Genomic DNA, 14,623 nt, shown 5'->3' with positions numbered 1-14,623 from the left:
AGTGCCATGTTGAACAGGACAATTGCCTCCTGTATCTTACATGCAACACTCCTGTTAATACACCCTAGAATATTAGATTTTTTTTTTTTTGCATCATCTTGTTGACTTCTATTCAATTTGTGGTCCAATATAGCCGTCAGATCATTTTCAGCAGTACTATCACCTACCCAATTATTCACCATTTTATAGTTACACATTTGATTTTTTTCCCTTCCAAAGTGTAGTACTTTGCACTTGTCTTTATTGAATTTCATCATGTTCATTTCAGACCAATTCTCCAATTGTCAAGGTAATTTTGAATTCTAATCCTGTCCTTCAAAGTGTTTACAACACCATCCAGCTTGGTGTCATCTGCAGATTTTATAAGCATGCTCTCTACTCCACTATAATGATGAAATATATTGAACAATAATGAAAATATTGAACAGTACCAGACCCAGGAGAGACCTCTGAGAGACCCCACTAAACACATTCCCCCAGTTTAACAGAGTTTAACAGTGGGATTATATGAAAAGCCTTACTAAAATCAAGATATAAATTATGCCTGAATCTGGCTCAAATCATATTACTGGTAATCCACTGGCTCATTCCCAAGTCTTCTTTGGTTAATGGCTAATAACGTTGTCAAAGATAACTGCAATCCATGTTGCATCATTAAAAACCTATCAGGAAGCAGGATGTCTAGAGTGATGAGAGGAACTATATGAGAAGTGTAAAGAGAAGAGGAGAAATGGCAAATAAGAAAAAAGATTCCCTTTGTTACATATTGGGCACATTCACAATTCACTGCTATATGTAGAATTATATGTGCATTTCCCATAGTTGTTGCCATGGAAACTGCTGAAAATAGACCTGTTGTATCAATGTGGAACATCTATAGTATTGAGAAATCTTCATTACTTTCAGATGCAAATCTCCCATGAAGCATCCATCCAAGTGATGTTTCCACATACTAAATTCATAGAACCTCTTCACAAGATCCCTGCCTTTTTAAAAAAAAATTGTATTAATTTTTAATATACGAATGGAAAATATTAAACAAAATACCAAACTCAATACTAAAACCTTATATACATGTATCCTGTTTGTAATGCTCCAAAACAAATGAAAAAATAGTTTAAAATCTTCAAGCAGATGATTCAATGTTACTTTAAATGTATAAGAAGCAGTAGACTGGAAAGTCCACAACCATTGAGTTAGTAATGATTTCCCTGTTGTCCAAATCGGTGTGCAGGGAAAACCAAAGGATCTGAAGCTGTGCCCTGAAACTACTCCTTTGAGTTACTTAAAACATTCCAATGTATTTTACATACGTGGCTGTTAATGTATCACATCTTCTTTTGACCTCTTCTCTCTTGATATTATGCATAACCTTTTACATTTGACAAACAGGGAAGAAAAATCCAGAGTATAAAATCCTATTTTGTGAGAAATGGTATACATATTCCTGTGGAAGGACCTAGTCTACTATATATAGTGTTAACATTTGTGAAATTGTACTGAATGCCAAAGCAGCTTAACAATGTTCCAGTCCTTTGACTCTTGAGTGTGCATTTTTGTTACTGATTTAGAATCTGGTTTAGAGAGAAATCTGTAGATCTGAAAGTGAATATTTGTTGTTTAAGTTGGTAAAGGACAAAATTAGCGAAGTCAATACAAACTAAAATTCCAGACAGACAATTACTTGTTTATACCGCTCTACACATCATACACTGAAATGAAAGTACAGTATTTATATTCCAATTCATTTATTTTATAATTATATGGTAAAAATGAGAAAGTAAAGAATTTTTCAGTAATAGCGTGCTGTGATATTTGTATTTTTGTGTCTGATTTTGTAAGCAAGTAGTTTTTAAATGAAGTGAAACTTGGGGGTACGCAAAACAAATCAGACTTCTCAAAAGGGTACAATAGGCTGGAAAGGTTGAGATTCACTGATGTAACAAGTATAACTAAATAGTTACTTATAAATTCAAATTTGCCATTTTCCTTTCCACTGCCGCTTCGTTATCTTGCTTTAGAGACAAACACCACATAGTGTACATATGATGTGGCAAGCACTCTGTAAACGCCAGAGCGCTAATTAAGTCAAAATATAAAAAAGGAAGGCATGCAAACCTATTTCCTGACTCTGCCCTCAAAGTTTAGATTGTGTTATATAGATATAACATTGCTTTTCACAGATATCACTAAATGATGTTATGATCTTTTAATATATTTTTTAAATTAGTTGTTTAGCCCAGAAAGTGTTTCTGTACATCTAAATCTATGTAAAAAGAAAACAAAACAAAAATCATCTAAGCAGCTAAGTGCTACTATTAACAAGACGTAAAAAAAGGTCAGCAATTTCAAAAATACTACTTAAAATAATTCTTCCCCAAAAGTAGTGAAATCCTTCTAAACTTTATAAACCTAAAATGTTAGGGGAAAAAATAAGTTAGCCAAGGAAGTTAGCTTCCCCTCCATTGTTTAAAGGGATATTGCATAGAGGTTAAAAAATGTTGTGGACTGTAATGACAATCTGCTGCTATTGTTCTTGTGATGTGACATTTTCTGCCAAATGTCTCATTATTAAGAGTGGACATGGCATATTTCATGCTGTCAAAACAATTAAATAAACTGCTGTTGAACATCACGTTTCCCCTTGGAAGGGAATCAGACTCTTGTTGAAAATTATTAACAAAACATAAACAATAGCCCATTCTGTGAATCTTGTCTGGTATCTTGTAACATACTGGAAAAATGTATTTTAAAAGTATTTGTAACTCATAATAAACAAGAATTTAGAGGAAAATATGCTCTTTCCTATAAATAGAAATGTTTTTCTTTTAAACATTTACAAGTCAGTCTCCTGGCTTCATAACTTGTGTGATTTAAATCTTTCCTGTTTTTGCTTCTGCGAAAAGGAGAATCTATAGAATTGTAATGGGAAGCCCTAACAGTTTTTTTAAACTAATATTTCATTAATGACACTCATTGGAAAAAAGGTGGGTGATTTTGAAGTAGCTTTTACATAGATTTTCAAAATGATAAAAACAAGTCAGTAAATGCAGTAGTAACATTTTACCACTATTGAGAGGTTCAGCATCTAGGGAACATTAAGTACATTACAAAACTTGTTATAAAAGAAGTAATCTCAAACAGAACTGCTGCACAGGAAGGGTGTGTGTCAATACAGCCAAAATTTACGATCAGGGCCCTAACACATTATAGCAGGGTTTTTTTGTGTGTGTGTGAATGGTATTGAACTATTGTAACCATTTATAGCACCAGATGCTCAGTTACTCTCAGACATACATTAGGAGGGAAAGGGACATGGGGTCTTTCCCCAACCTTTCTACCTTCCCAATCCAGTGGGAGACTTGGGCTTGGTTCAGTCCCTGGCAGAAGTTAAACAACCTCAGAAGTAATCTAACTTGTCCCAGGAGCAAAGGCCTTATATCACTGGAACACAGAACGCTCTGGCTATTTGGTGGGATGGAAGCAGTTGGGTTAGAGCTGACAAGACTGTCTCTATACAACCCAAAGTTTCACCTTCATAGAGGGAATCCTGTAACTGCCCCTTTTGGATTTGCTTCCTAATCTATACATGTAAAGGCAAGAACATGGTTTGGTATGACCCAAATATTTCCTAACATGGATCGGGCCCTATCATATTAAAACACAGGGCACCAACATGGAAAACTTTGCTGTGCAGACAGATCCAAATGGTAAAAAACACATGAGAATGAGATGACTGATGATAAAGTTAAAAGGTCAGAATAAAAGAAAAAGGAACGGAGAATGTTAGACCAGATGCCTTTTCCTGTTCTTAAAATGTTCTGAGATAAAGTATGTATCTCCCCATTTTCATATATATTTTTAGAGGTTTATAGATACTTTTCGGATTTCAATTTGCAATGTATCCTGTTTTCCCACCAAAATAAATGTACCTGCCCCATGTGCCTGGAACCCTCACTGTTATACTACCTATTTTTATGCTGTAACATGCTTATATTGTAAACCAGATACCAAAGGGCACTGAAGGGTGATTCATACCCATTGAAGATTAAGTGCCTTACAGCAGTGTTTTGTTACGAGACCAATGGGTCACAAGATCTGCCCAAATTAGGACTCCCACATGGCAAAGCACAGTGCTCCCTAAGGACGTGATCCCCTTTTACTTCAGTGGGCTTTGGATCAAACTCAAGAGCCCAAGAGTCTGGTAGACTGATACTCACATGGGTAGTGTCACTGAAATCATTAAAGAAAATACAAAAAAAAAAAAAAAAGACAACCAACCCAACCATCAAGAATCAACACATTTTGCCAGGAAAAATGCATGAATTAAGGTGCAAGATCATTGCTCCCTAACGTAGTTTAAATTTTTTTTTACCAGTACTATGCATTTTGGGCAAGCAGATAGACGGCAATTATTTGTACACTGTCCAGCATGCTGAATGTCCTGCTCCCCAAATCACTTCCTACAGCAAACTATCTTCCGAAGTATATGTGCTATTTCACACAGTGAGTCTCTATTCTGCAGCTCGTGCCTGATGGGAGTTTCGCATTAGCAAAGACTTCAGAATCAAATTTAACCAATTTGAATAGTAGATTTAATCTTTCTGAAACAGTAACTCATAAGAAATCTAAAAGAAATCCTAAAAATAATCTTGGTCTCTCACTCATATGAACTCAGTTTACCTTGGAACAATTGCTTATATCTCATCTCTTTCTAGTGAACTCTTTCTTAAAGAGTGATTGTGTGTGTGCTTATAGCTTGCTAGGAAGGTTGGTAAATAAACAATACATCAGAAAATAGCCTTGAAGATCTCCTAGAGTGGTGTTTATCCATTGGACAGGAAAACAGGGTGAGAACTATTGAGGTTTCCTTGTTTTCAAAAACAGCATTATGGAAAAACACAATTGAAGTCTATAATGTTTTTGGCATAGTTCTCTATCAAGCAACAACAAGCATGCAAAAAATTAGAGAAACTTGAATGAAATGTTAAGCATTGATGTGAAATATTTCTTTTGTATTACACAAATGATCACTACTAAAATAACTTCCTCAGATTTTCTTAAATATTTATTTGCCTTTTCAATATCCCTATTCTTTTAAATGTTGAGGACTACAGTTGGTGAAAATGCCCACTGTGGCATCTAGATGTCAAACAGATGATTGGCACCTTGTGAAATGTTAACGAATATTTCACACTGGAATATTGTAGGAAGTTTATTTCTATGCATCTGTTTCTTGTGTTAATATCATAGCAGGGAGTACTGATTTTGCATGTTTGGTTTGTTACTGTATATTAAAATTGTTTTTTATGTGATTTGTGCACACATACGTTGGGGCTGTTGAAGATTACAGACCATTCAAAGTGATAGAGAATTATTTAGAACATCTTAAATGCTTTGACTAGGACAAGCATAAACTGAATATCTAATTTTGTAACTTGCTACTCTAACATTTTTGTTTAAAGCCCTTTTGAGGTATCTATGTATGTAGATTTTTATGAGGTGTCTGAATGTTTGCCACAAAAATCTGTTTTCTACCCCTTCCACCAAGTACAAGCTTAAAATTTTTGTTGAGATTTTAAAAAATAAATATATAAAATGTAAGGATGCAGATATATTTGAGAGGGTTGTAATAGAAATACTAAGTTGAAGAGATGTTTTGCATTTAGTTTTGCTGGTTTTATTTCTCTATTTGTAAAGTAGGGATAATGTTACCCACCTTTGTAAATTCTTTGAGATGTACAGATGAAGTGTACTATGTAAAGAAGCAAGGTTGGTCCAAGAGTTGGGCTAGGACTCAGGAGATCTGGGTTCAGTTGCTGGCTCTTCCACAGCCTTCCTGTGTGCTGTTGGTCAAGTCAAGTAGGGCATCATCCAGAGCCCAATGAGCTCAGTGAGCCTCGCATTAGGCTTTTAATCTGTGTCAGTTCCCCAGCTGTACATAGAGATAACACTTACCTACTTTACATGGATGTTGTAAAGATAAACTCATAAATATCTGTGAGGCATTCAGATAGTATAGGAATGAGGGCCATAAGTAGCAGATAGAAAGACTTCCTAAGTATTACCATTCCTTTTTATTATTTTTACTTTGCTAAACAATGCTGACAAAAATCCAGTAGTAAAAAAAAAAGGGGGGGGAAGGGGAGGGTGATAACAAAACATTGTCTTTATCACCAACAGAAGTTGGTCCAATAAAACACTGGTTCTCAACCAGGGGGTACTCAGAGGTCTTTCAGGAGGTACAGCAACTCATCTAGATCAGTATTTTTCAACCTGGGGGTTGCAGCTCCCAGTGGGGTCAAAGGACGGATTTAGTGAGGTCGCAAGTGCAGAGTCAGTATTAGGGAATAGCAAGCAGGGCAACTGCCTGGAGACCCATGCCACAGGGGGTCCCACAAAGCTAAGTTACGTGCTTCAGCCCCGCTGCTGGGGGATCAGGCTTTCAGACACAGCTCACAAGTAAAAAACAGGCTCAAGTATCACGCTGAAATGTAAGTACAATATTTATTTCCAATCAATGTATTTTATAAAGTAAGCAATTTCTTAGTACTAGCATGCTGTGACACTTTTGTATTTTTATGTCTGATTTTGTAAGCAAGTAGTTTTTAAGTGAGGTGAAACTTGGGATACACAAGACAAATCAGACTCCTGACAGGGGTACAGTAGTCTGGGAAGGTTGAGAACCACTGCAATAAAATATATTGCCTCACCCACCTTGTCTCTCTAATATCCTAGGAGTGACACAGCTACAGCAACAGAGCATAAGGCATTCAAATAGCATTTTAACAAAAACAGTCAATTTTCTGCTGTGTTCACATTACAATAAAGCCATTTCAGTTGGCACTAAAGAGCACTTTTCTCGTAGTTATAGCTAAATGAATAAAGACAAGGTAATGGAGTTTGAACTACACTATCACCCTGGCAGGTGGTGCCTCCAGAACAGAATTGAGGCTCATTGGTGGGACAATGTGGGAAAGCCTACACTATTATTTCTTTAATAGAAAAAATACAGAAAAGATAAGCTCACACCTTTCATGAACATTCAACTAACTCAAAACAATTAAAAAATTAATGCAAGAAAAAAATTAGCAACTCGGATAAGAACATATTTAAATAATGCTATTCAGCACTTGTACAGTATTTTGCAACTTCAGAGTATTGTACAAACACATACAATCTTACAATACAGCTGTGAGGTAGATAAACATGAACCCAAGGCAAAAACGAGAGTCCTGTAGCACTTTAAAGACTAACACATTTAATTTCTGCAGGCATAAGCTTTTGTGGGCTGTAACCCATTCACGAAAGCTTATGCCTGCAGAAATTAAATGTGTTAGTCTTTAAAGTGCTACAGGACTCTCGTTGTTTTTGCTGTTTACAGACTAACATGGCTACCCCTCTGGAAATGAACCGAAGGGTGTACAATGAGAGAGCCATGACTCGGGTCTTATATAACATACTAGCACTTTAAAAAACAAAACATACAACTATTTACCTAATAGTATGAAATATGGGACTTTGTTTTACATATTAACAAGTGTGAGGCTTTTTGGTTAAAATAATCAGTAAGCAGATCAACTCAGATATTACAATCAATATTATAAAATATTACAAATATTACAAAAAATCAATATTACAAAGTTGGATGAAAATATTCTTACCTCAAAAAGCAAACTAGAAAAGTATATTAGACTTTTTTCTAATCAGGAGATAAAACTGAATGTTTAAAATCAAAAGTAAATACATTTCAGAATATCACTGTTGCTTTTGCAACTCTTTTTTATAGAAATAATTGTAATTATTAATGCTATTTGAAAGTGTCTTCTGTGTGTCACACAAACCATGACTATACATGGAGTGCTCTCCAGTGATATTACTGACCCTCTTTTTTTACTGGTTGACTGATCACATTCTTTTTTTAGTTACTGATCCACTGCAAGATCAAAACCAGGAGACAGGTGAACACCACAACTATTCCAACTGACTTCACTTTCCTAAATGTATTATTCCTGAATGTGAAAGTCAGAGTCAGGGCCGTATTATCCACTAGGCACGATAGGCACAGTGCCTAGGGCCTATGAAACTTTCAGGGCCTACGAAAAAAAATGTATATATAATTTTTTATTTTTATTTTAAAAAATATTTATTAATAGCTTAAAATCAAATTAGTTATTTCGGTCGGGTGGCCTACGAAGGCAAGTGTGCCTAGGGCCTACGAAGGTCTTAAAACGGCCCTGGTCAGAGTAGATGGGATAGGTCAGTCAAATTTTTCAGTTAGAGCCTGATCTTGTAAATTGTTACTCAAATGAGTAGTTTTTAGTGAGTAGTCCTGACTACTATTACTTTAATAGATCTTCCTTAATTAATTTGTAATAAATTTCCAGTATAAGCCTAATTGTACCACACTCAAAATCCACAAAGTAACAGCAGCCTCAAAACTGGTAGGTTAGGCCTGGGGCACAGATATAATTTATTCCTACCAAATGTGAAGTGAAATGGATAAGAAATACAGGAATTTTTACATTCTTAAAAATAAGTTTTCAGAGTTCTAGAACTTTTTTTGCAATGCTAAGAAAGAGACAGAAAAGACACTACTGGAATCACAAGTCAAGATCCAGTGCACAGGACCAAAGATTAGATGACTCAACTCTAATTTTAAAAGTTAATATTTTAAATATTGGTGTTAGAATGGCTTGTCAGCTCCTTCCTGTTGAAAACCAAGGGGTGAATGATTGCTGACGTCCTATGCTTTCATTAAAAAGAGTCATTAGTTTTCTTTTCCCCTCCTTCTTTTTAATGTCCACAGAAATGAATCATCCTTTATGTGGACCTCAGGAGATCCACAAAAGGAGAGGAGGGAGTGCCTTCATGATATGCTACCCCCTCATAATCCCTCTGCTCTCCTCATTTCCCCCACTCCCCCAGCATCACCCATAAGATCCCCAAGAACGGCTACTGTATTTTGCACCTCCTAAATTCTGCAGTGGATGGGCTACTTTCCTGCAGATCTTAGATGGAGGGCAGAAGCCTGGCTTCTGTGCATAACAGGAAATCAGCAGGAAGCTGATGAATATCCACCTAACCCTTGTGCTCTCTTTGGTCCTATATGAGGACTATGTTTAGAAACTAACAAAGTTTCCACACAAAACTCAATTAAGGTGAAATGGAACTATAATTAATTTATATTTTAGTGTGCATGACAAGCTATAACTACATTTAAAACATTACAGTGGCACAGCTGTAACTGTGCTGCTGTAATGCTTCAGTGTAGATACTCACTACAGCGATGGGACATACTAATGGATACTGCCTTGTGTTTTCCAAATGGCTTTAATGTTAAGATACCGTATGAAAATAAACTATGTAATTTATTAATTCAGAATACACAGTGCTCTGCATTTGAACTTCTAACTCTTGAAAAAGGAGAAAAGCACATATTTGTTTTGAATTTGAAAGTAGTTTTCCCTACGTGCATTGCGACAGAATGTATGCACCTAGAATTTTGGACATATATGGAAAACGAATCTGCAATCAAGTACACTTTGAAGTAAGTTTAGTACAGCCCAACTCACAGTGTAACAATATGCCCACTTTACTTGCACTTACTAGTGGCTGTACAATGTAATGGAATGCTGTTTCTGTAAGTTTTGAGCATGACTGATTTTTGTTGTCTCTGTGGTGCAGACTTAAGGTCACAGTTATCTGAGAATGATTGTGGCTTACTGTGGAAGTGCAACCGTACTTTAAAATGTCCTGCTGTATTTATTTATTTATTCTACCATTCCTGAATGGTACAGTAATATACAATCAATACACCGATGTGTCTGCAACATCAATTTCATCATAACGAAGGAAGGATTTTCAAAAGTGATTACTGTTGGCTTAATTCTGCACTCTTTGAAGTTAGATTTCAGTAAGAGGTAGGCCTTGATAAAATGTAATTCAAAGTGCACGCCTTTGTAGCTTCGCTTTCTATATTCTAAGTGAGACTTCAATTAGAGCAGTTAGGCCAGTACTGAGTACTTCTTAAAATCACATGAAGTTTTGTTTATAGGAATTTCTTTATTTAAATATATTAAGGCATCTACCATAACTCTAAGTATCTGTAAAAATTCTGAAAGCACCAGAGGATACACATCCTACATACAAAATACTTTAACCCATGTAATCACACAGTAAACCACTGTAACAATTAATTAAAACCCACCATAAATAATCCTCTGAAACAACCACCCCAACTTTTTGAACCCACTCTTTTTAGGGAAGCTCAGAATATATAAACCTTGAGATCAGCGCTGAGCTTCATGCCTCAGCTTCCCAATAACACTTGATAGAACTCTCAGAAGGATTATGTCTTGAATTTATGTTCATCTGTCACACGTAGGATGAAATTTGCACTGTACACAAGAAGGCATTTAGTCATGACACAGCACAAACTTTACACAATAAGGGACTCTACAGAGAGGCACTCTGCTTTAAAAAAAATTGAAGGTTTCAGAGGGACTTGACAGATTACTTGCTGGTTTCTGATAATGAATGCTGTTGCAGTCTGAGTGGAAATCTGGCATGATCTAATTAACAAAAATCTGGAATCACAGAAGGACAACATTGAAAAACAATGCAGAGAAGTGCTGGAAACTTTCCACTGCATAGCCAAAATGAATGATCCAAAATTCAGTAATAAACCCAGAGATTTAAAATCCTGAGTTCCTTACTTCTCTTTCAGCATTTAAAACTGAAAATCCAGATTTTGACTCCACATCTATTTCTGTAGGAGGTTGTATCACAGTTTGTGACATCAAAATAGTGGACAACTGAGGTAAAAAGTCATTGAACTCAGGATAGTTGAAATCAGAATACTGTAAATTTTTAGAAGAGCTACACTCAGCCAGTTTAGCAACAATCAAGCTTGTCATTGTCATTCACACTGTCGGTCAAAATTTTTTAATAGGTTAGGTGCTTAAAAATAATAAATTTGTAAAAATGTGTCAGTATTTAAGGACAGATACAAAAGTGTGGCTGGCTATCTAGTTAATAGGCAGGAGCTTGGCTTTTGTATTCTTATGATTTTTATTTACAGATTACAAACTCTTAATTTTGGACAACAGGTATACCTTTCTGAGGAATAAATATGCATGTAGATGTTGCAAACAATGGAGTGTGTTGTGGGGAGAAGACAAGTAAAAGGATATGCATGTTTGTATAGGCTGGCTACATGTATAGATTGCAGGTTACATTAAGTGAAAAAAAGTATATAATACTCAATTACTTGCTCTAATCCAGGATTTACCTTGGGGCTGGCTGTTATTTGGAGGCACAGTGGCTCCTTCTTACTGCCTCTTCACCCTGTGTGGGCTGAGTGCTACCACCAGAATCAAGAATCCAATTTGTAGCAGTTGGCTAGTCCTAGTCCTGCAGCCAGCCACTGATATTTTCAAGGTAATTGTGGTATGAGGGGTAAAATGCCATCCTATGTACTTTCCTGTGATTATGTCAGGGATTGTGAGAGTAAGGGAAAGTGCTGCCATTGTCATGTGGGATAAATATTACTTTTGCTCTCTCCTGTGAATGTTTTGAAAGACGATGTTACTTTAACAGGGGGATCAGCAGGTTCTTCTTTGAATGCTGGTCCCTATGTGTATTCCACAGTGGGGCATGCACATGCTCCATGTGCCTGACACCTGTAGATTCTCACTGTGGTGTCTGTTGGGCTGCTCATGTGCCGTTCTCTTCCTTGTGCTCCAAATTGAGGGTGTGAGGGTTGAGGTGGACCAACTGCTTTTCTGGTTCTTCCTTACTGCTTCATGGTCTGAAACTAAACTCTTCAGTATCCAGAGTTGATCCTCTATTTACAGGTTTATAGTTGGAGTTACTCTATTAGATTTAGTCTTAGTTTGCCCACAATTAGTTAGAATTTAAGACAGCCCCCATTTCCTGGTATAGAACTCAGATTATGCCCAGCATTCCAGGATTTAAGAACAGTATCTCCTGCCCTGTCCCCATTCCTTTCTGGTCAGAGACTACCACCAACAGTGCTTCTACTGCCTTGGAGTCTGTGCAAAGTACAGCATTTTCTGCTCCTTTCCCAGCTGAACCTGGCAAATGTGAGCGTTCAGACTTTGGAAACATCTAATGGAGCATACAATGAGGCCCCAGTCTGATCCTGGCCAGAAAGACCCCCCTGTACATTGGGCAGAAGCACTCAAGTACTCCTCCTGGCACCATGACATTAGACTAACTGAGATGGGCAAAAATAAAGCCAACATGGACTCAACATGAGAGCCCATCACAAGTCTAGTGGTAAATCCCCAACTAAAACCACCTCCAGGATGGCAACTTCTTCCCAGACTCCATCCAAGTCCGGTGAGTCCTCGTGTCCTGGTCCGAGAGAGAGGAGTTCCTAAGTCTCATGGGTTCTGACCAAAAGGCATAAAGCAGCAGTCCTTTTGGTATTGGCCCTGATTTCCAGAGCAATACTGATTTTTATATCTGCAGGAATTAAACATCAGGAACCAAGAGGAATAATTGGTACTGACCACGGTCAGAGAACAAGAACCTTAGACAATGGAATCACTGTATTATCATAAAGAAGTGCCACTTTCTAAGATCCTCACCGCCTTGGCTCTTATGGTACATGGAGAGAAGACCCCACATCCATACATCCTGTCCTGTCCTGGAAACCATCTAGAGTTCCCCCTGGAGACCATGGCAGAGGATGAGAAAGAGCCAGCGGTACTGTAGTGGCCATCACTTCTGCCAGAAGCATAGGGGAACTTCGAGCCCTGATGAGTGACCCATCGTATATACATAAGGATAAGGTCTCATAGCAATTGGCCCTGTAACAGGGTATACTATTAAGAGTGGAGGGGTCAGAAGACTCTGTTCCAGAGAGTTTGAATGAACAAGGGCCTAGGAAATGGTCTGGCAGTGGAAGAGAGGAAGCGGTTAAATGGGGGAAAAACATCAGGGCATTGTTCCTTTAAAGGTCTAGGCTCAGGAGCCCTGTAGCATAGGGTGGGGTAGGGCCTCCCTTCTCTTCCACTCAATCAAGATTGGCCAAACGTATAGATTGCCTTCTCTCTCAGAACAGGGGACACACTGGCAGGAGAAGGAAACCAGTGCTAGAAGGCTAAACTCTAGGGAGAGATGGCTATGAGACATGACCTTGTGAAGAGCAGGCTGGGGTAGGAGAAGAGCTTCGTGTGGATGGCAGAAGCTCCAGAGATCAATATGAACCTTTGGATTGCAATGATGGCCTTCAGTGGTGGGAGGGACTGTTTGCAGGCACTAAACTAGCCCCAAATGAAGGGCAATAGGACTTTTAAGAGAGACTCTCGGCAGTCTGTTCGGGTATATTTATATTGCAATTAAACACTGGCGACTGGGCCTTGCCAGCTGACTTGGGCTTGTGGGCTGTTTAATTGCATCTCCCTTCCTGTTCAGAGCTGCAGCAGAGCAGCTCTTGCTCGCAGGGAGGCGCTGAGCCCAGCACGGCTCCTCCACTCCCTACATGTGCAGAGCCACAACTGGGCAGTTCTCTCTTGGTGGGAGCTGTGCTGGGCTCGGCGCCTCCTCCTGCCCCCAGGGCAACGTTTTAACTAATTAGTAAACGGTAAGACCACTGCTTACCCTTTAAATATTTAGCCGCTTACATCCCTAGTGGCTACATGGAGTTCCATTCAGACCTTTGTGAGACATTATGCTACAGTACAAGCCTCTACAGTGGACATCCTCTGGTGATTGTCAGTCACCCATAGTAGAATACACATTGACACCAGCACTAAAAGAAGAAAGAGATGTTACATAACTTATAGTAACTAAAATAGTTTGATGTGTCTGGTCCCTGTCTGTATTCCGCTACCCGTCCTCTTTCCCCTCTGACTTGGATCCTTTGATTGATTCGTGATGAAGGAACTGGAAAAGCAATCTATCCACACTGCCCATTATACTCTCGGTTTGGAGCACAAAGAGAAAGGTATAAGTGCAGACACGGCTAGTGAGAATCTTCTAGTCTCAGGTGCATGAAGCACATGCATATCTCCCAAGGAAATACAGATAGCAACCACACATCCCAGAGAACTCCAGATGCTACACTGTAAGTAATCTCTCTTTCTCTGGCCATCAGGGGCCTGTTGTGATGTCCCTCCCCTCCCCCCACAATCTGGGCTGCTGTATAGCTGTTTCACCCCAATTCCTCACTCCTGGGCCCCGACTTACTCTGCTTTGCTGTGTGAATGACCCACTCCTGCGTCAGGCCACATCCAGCCTCCTGCCAGTAATCGGGCCCTGGCCCAGTGAAGGAGTGCTTCTGGCTATCCACTCATGAGATTGACCTTCAGCAAACATCCCCAGCCCCAGATGCAACCCCATGAACTGCCATCTTGCAGTGTTCAGCGCTGTACACTGTACCCTGCAAGCTCATTTACATTTGTCTGTCAGTTTATCAAAAGAAATTGATATGCACCAGCTCAGTCACTCCAAGCAAAGTCTTTACACACACTCAATCCAAATGCAGTTTTAGATAAAACAAATAAGTTTATTGACTACAGCAAGATTTTAAGTGATTATAGATCAGATTAATATAAATCAAGAGATTAATGGGTCAAGGAGTTGGTCATAA

The sequence above is a fragment of the Emydura macquarii genome, unplaced genomic scaffold (genome assembly GCF_026122565.2).
Source record: "Emydura macquarii macquarii isolate MOO-44397 ecotype Brisbane River unplaced genomic scaffold, CSIRO-AGI_Emac_v2 contig_3240, whole genome shotgun sequence".
Taxonomy (NCBI): Eukaryota; Metazoa; Chordata; order Testudines; family Chelidae; genus Emydura; species Emydura macquarii.
This window is presented reverse-complemented; position numbering follows the sequence as displayed.